Source organism: Rattus norvegicus, chromosome 19 (assembly GCF_036323735.1).
Source record: "Rattus norvegicus strain BN/NHsdMcwi chromosome 19, GRCr8, whole genome shotgun sequence".
NCBI classification, from domain to species: domain Eukaryota; kingdom Metazoa; phylum Chordata; class Mammalia; order Rodentia; family Muridae; genus Rattus; species Rattus norvegicus.
In genome coordinates this window covers 59,976,889-59,982,442 of record NC_086037.1, presented here as the reverse complement: position 1 = coordinate 59,982,442, position 5,554 = coordinate 59,976,889, and the positions used below count along the sequence as shown (strand labels likewise).

The following is a 5,554-nucleotide window of genomic DNA, read 5'->3' as shown; positions in this document are numbered from 1 at the left end:
CCCCCCATCCTTTTCTCCCTCCCCCCTCCCTCTCTCCCTCCCTCTCTTCCTCCTTTACCCCTCCTTCCCTTCCTTTTTTTTTCTTTCTGAAATCATCACTGCCTAAGTCAGATTAGGATTCCACAAGTCACTTAAGACTTCCCCTTACCAAGAGTGGCGGGGTCTAAGAATTAACAAGGAGAGTTCTTATTTATTAGCACTGAAGAAGTAGAAATCAAGTATTAGTTAGCGGTTCCCCCAGCCCCTTGCCTTCGTCTACTGAGCCTCTATTGGGGCTTCTCATTGTCCTTAGAAAACTGCCCAGCAGTGGACTCGAAGTCCTTGTCATCTTTCAAGATCTGAGAGTCTTTCCTGACCAATTTGTAACAGAGGGATGCTGTGGCAAACAGACAGCCTAGCTGCTAATGACGGGCCACACACTTCAATATTTTATGCCACCTTAAAAAAAAAAGTTTCAGTAACCGAAGGTGTTCTCGCATTAATTCTTTGCATCAATTATTGACAGAGAATTTAATTTAAAGGCAACTCGTCAGTAACCTAGGGGTAGTGTTTTAAATAATTTATAATTGTGGCACAGATGTAATCATATTGCTATTGATCAGGATCCAGTCACTTCCCTGGGTCCAGCAGGTCGTATGCTAATTAATTTTAGTGCGATCACCTTTTTTAACTCCGTATTCCCTGGTAGTAGGGACTCATTATAAGAATGATTGAATGAAGTGCAATATTCTAAGGCCCGTGTAGAGATGAGGGTAAGGGGGATGGAGACCTGAACTTCTAAGATAGCCAAGCTTCGCGCTATGATTGGTAGATAACAGGTCTTAAATCGGAGTTTGCATATTGTTATCACCTAGCGGATAGGACCTCAGAGGTGAAAATCGGAGCTTAGAGAGCAGGGGATGACAGAAAAAAAGATACAGGAAGATGTTGGGTAACTCTGCCTGTGTGTTTGCATGGTTGTAGACAGGTCCCTGTATGTGCACGTGTGTGTGCGCCCATGATTGTAGAAATGTCTGTGCATGCCTGGCTGTAGACATGGCTGTGTCTGTGTGCATGTGATGTCTGTGCATTCGAGTGTATTTATGGATATGCATGTGTGTGGAGGCCTGGTAAGAACTTCAGGGACTTCAGGTATTGTGTGCTTTACTTGTGAGACAAGGTTTCTTACTGAGACCTGGGCTTTGCTGATTCAGCTAGGCAGGCTGGCAAGCCCCAGAGTTCCATCTACTTGTCATCCCTGTCATTGCTTCCCAGCACTGAGCTTAAACACACGCCACCACCACCATCTAGCTTTTTAACCTGGTTGCTGGGACCAAGATTTGGTCCTCTTGAGTACTCTACCGACTACGTTATTTGCCCAATCCTGTGTTGGGTGACTTTCTCTTTTTTAATTTATTTTCTATGAAATAGACTAAGAGTCATGTCAAGGGATTTGGGAAAGACAGTTGGTGATGTAATAAAAATGTAGACAAATGATTTTTCTTCTCTTCCCTTAGATTTGAGGAACAAGAACCATAAAGAGAGTTCGTGTCAGGCTTCTGCGAGCCAGGCAGTGTGAGGACAGACAACGGTTGATAGCTACAGGTGTGTTTTATTGAGAAGTGAGAAAAAGACCCGAAACCTGGTTTTCTGTGAGGCAATACCTGAATCGAGGCTGAGGCTGATGTTTCTACAAATAGAAAGTGAACCGGAAGGTGACTTTCCAATAATGTCACGGGCGAGGAGTAATCTGTTTAGGGAACCGGGAGTAGGGAAACCACAGTTCAGTAAGCACACAGAGTCTGGATCCTACCATTCCTCCACCCTGCCTCCCATTCTGGCTTTGCCCTCTGAGGGTTATCAGGGCTGCAAAGAGGACAGGAAGGGAGTGAATCAGCAGCATCGTTGGGAAGCCAGCTTGGCAACTGAATGTGGATGAGCCCCCATGACTGTGACCTGTGTTCTGGGGACAAGTGCCCAAGACTCAGGGACTAAGGGTACGGTGACTGCCCAGTGGGAGCCTGAGAGATCAGAGCAGAGGGTCATTCCCAAAGAGAACAACGAAGAAGGGTTTTTGCTGGTCGATTTTTGTTGAAAACTTATTTTCACAAGTTGGGCTGGGCGTGTGGCTCAGTGGATAGAGCACTTGCCTAGTATGTGTGAAGCCCTGTGCTCGACTCCCAGGACTGAATATACCCCGGATGGAGGCAAAGAGCTGTATAATTCTAACACTCAGGGGGGTGGACGCAAAAGTTCAAGGTCACGGTTAGCAGTAGAGTGAGACAGAAGCTAGCCTGAACTATGTGGGAGATCCTGTCCTGCGTGTATGTGTACAAGTGCGCGTTACAATTTTAAATAACCATACTTCAATGGCAAATATGCCTCTTTAACAAAAACGTGTGTCAGTGTACATTTGCTACAAACCTGTTGACCTCGTTTATTAAAAAACAAAAGTGTCCCCATGAACCTGCATCCCGGCGTCCCCGCCGTGGGAATTACAGAGTGAATACTCTGTGTTGATGATGCATGCTTCCGGGTAAGAGAAAGCTCCTAATTTGAGAGAATAAAGAAAGGGAGAAAGGAGAGTAGAACAGCACATAGACGATGTAATCCAAACACTCCGGGTGACCTGGAAGCTAACGGGGGCATACAGAAATTCAACAGAGACTGCAGAGCAACTCTTGCTATAAAGGTGAGGGTGAGCCTGGAAACCTCATGTGGCTGCTGTTGCTACAGTTGAGCCAGAAACGCAGAGCTGAGATCTCGAAAGTTAACGACAAGGAGGAAAATCGTCACCTGCCCACACTGAGAGCTCGGCCAACTACTGTCGTTCTCACTAAAGCAAGAACAACAGATTTCAAGTTTCTTCCATTTCCTCTGGGCCCTAGTAACACTTAGCCATGTTTTCTCCTGAGGGGCAGTTCTCGTGGCTAGTTTATCCCACCAAAATCTATTTGGAGCTGCGAGAGGATAGCAGGTGCTACTCGCAGATAGGGACAGGTCCTGTCAGTTTCACTGCAGAGCCTAGAGCCTGGGTGGATGGATTCAGGCTCCGGATCCTGGGTAGACACCAGGGGTTGGCGATTCTCTTCCCTTTCCCCACCTTCCTGCCTCCCTTCTTCCCCCATCTTCCTCCCTCCTCCCTCCCCTTCTTCCTCCCTTCTCCTTTTCTTTTCCTCCCCTCTCCTCCCTTCTCTTCACCCCCCATGCCCTTCTTTTCTCTTCTCCTTTCCCCTTCCTTCCCCCCTCCTCCCACCTCCTCCTTCCTCCCCTTCTTGTCTTCCTCTTGGCCCCTTCTCCCCCCTCATCATTTCTCCTTGATAGCATCTTTCTAGGTAACTCAGACGAGTCTGAAACTCACAATCCTCCTGCCTCAGCCTCTCTGAATATAGGCATGTACCACTAAACCTGGCAAGTGTAATCTATAAGGAATCCCTTGGAAATGGTTTCTGTGGTTGTGAACCAGCGTCTGTGGAGAATATTCAATTCTGACACTGTAGCAATAAAAGAATAGAGTTGTTTTTTTTGTTGTTGTTTTGTTTTGCTTTGCTTTTATTCTGCCTAAAACAGACAACAGTTGTAGCTTGACAATCCAGGTTTCAATTGACATTGATCTGTAGTTTAGCAGTTTCTGAAGTGAGAAATAAAAAGCAAGAGGCACAGTGCAGGTGTCATCCATGTGAGAGGCAGGTGTTATCAACCAGAGAATCAAATTCAAAGAGGGTCACCAGGGCCACAGTGGAAGGAAGAATACTGGGAGGGTGATCCTGTTCTGAGGAGAGATAGGGAGAGTGCTGGGGACTGAGTGCTGGGGACTGGATACTGGGAATTGAGTGCTAAGGACTGAGTACTGGGGACTGAGTGCTGGAGACTGGATACTGGGAATTGAGTGCTAAGGACTGAGTACTGGGGACTGAGTGCTGGAGACTGAGTATGAGAAAGGATCTCAGTGAATCAAGAGGGAGGGCAGTGCGAAGTGGCAAGCCTTGAGGGAAAGAGACTGATATTGCTACTAGAAGGAAGAGAAAAGAAATGAGATCTGGGAAACAGGACTACAGGAAAGTCAGGAGAATGTGGTTGGAAAACATGCACTTAAAAGGAGAAAGAAGGGGATTGGAACAAATCTTTGTGCCACTATTCCGATGGTGATGCCTCAAAACTAACCCCAGACTACTTAGGGGAAGCAATTTTATTGTCTATTGGGGCCATCATCTCTGACCCAAGGTTCTAGAACATTCTATGGGGGAAAAACTCAAGTGTATGGCCAAACCGATAGCTCTCTTTATTTTCAGCCGGACAGATGCTGTGGGCCTTAGCATCTGTGACACTCAAACAGATGGCTGATGACTCCAGGTGCTCACCAGCCCCTAGTTGGGTTCCCCAGAACTCAGTTCTGATAAAAGCAGCGGCAGTCCTGGAACACCTTCTCCCTGGGTCCCTGATTTCAGCAGAGGGGTGGGAAGTGTGCAGCTGGGTCCCCACGCCACTCAGGTGGGGTGAAGCAGCTTGTGCTTACATCAGCATCTTTCCCAGGCTCACCTTTTGAAAAGGGAGCCGGCTTTTTGTTGTAAATGGCACTGACACTACAACAAGAAAGTTCATTTCATGAGGATGATTCATTAAGAAATAAAATATTCATGGCTGACAGCTTGAAGGATCGCCACGGAGTTATATTCTAATGCACCTGTCCTCGGTGTCAGGTCCAATGTGGGATGTCATGTCGCCAAAGTTTTATTTAGAAATTGTTTGTCAGAGTGAGCTTTCTAATGTGAATGAAAAATTCATCCCCTCATTAAGAAGATTCTACATGAAATGTCTAGGATTTTCAATGAACGCAGGGACATGAACCAATTACTGTTAAACACTTAAAGAGACAGAGTCCAGAGCTCGCTCAGCAAAACCCTTAATTGCACAAGTGCGGAGGGGGAGGAAATCCAACACCTCGAAAGGCAAATGGGAATTGTGATTTGGTAATGTCTTCTCCTTTGTCATGTCCAGAAGACCCCCATCTTTAAAAAGACTTGTGGGGATTTGGACTCAGCTACTCTATGGGATAGGGCCAGGTGTCACCACGTGTGCCCCTAAGTGCTTATGCACACACCATGGGACGATCTGAGATGCCCGTGAACTTCGGCTTCCCAGAGGAAGTGATTAAAAATGCTCTGGAGATCTCCTCAGTTGTTCTTGGTAACTTCTTACTGCTCTTTTTGTTTTCTTCTTTCTAAATTACTCCGTCGTCTTTATACACTATGCACTACTTGTGGTACCTGGATGCCAGGGAAAATGTCAAACGGGTTTCTCTGAAGCAGATGGCTTCAGGACTCCAGAACGGTCTGAGTTGGGAGAAAGGGAAGAAAGCCGTAACAGTTGATAATGAAGTCAAGCAGCTCAGAGATATGGGGAGCCATAGGGGAGTCACTTACGAAATAAAATGGCATTTTACAAGGTGACAGTGGAGTAGGATGACAAGGAAACTCTCTTCCGATATACACAGCCTGGTTCCGCTTACTCTGGTAGGGAAAGAGTTCATTTTTCAAACTCAGCACAGGACAGTCTCTGTCCTTTCTCTGTCTCT

General features: G+C 46.4%; 1 protein-coding gene across 3 annotated transcripts in view; it reads right to left on the bottom strand.

Annotated features, from left to right (window-relative positions):
• Wwox (WW domain-containing oxidoreductase) overlaps positions 1-5,554 on the bottom strand; it is a 930,922-nt gene that overhangs the window by 286,881 nt on the left and 638,487 nt on the right. The gene's annotated exons all lie outside the window — the stretch shown is intronic.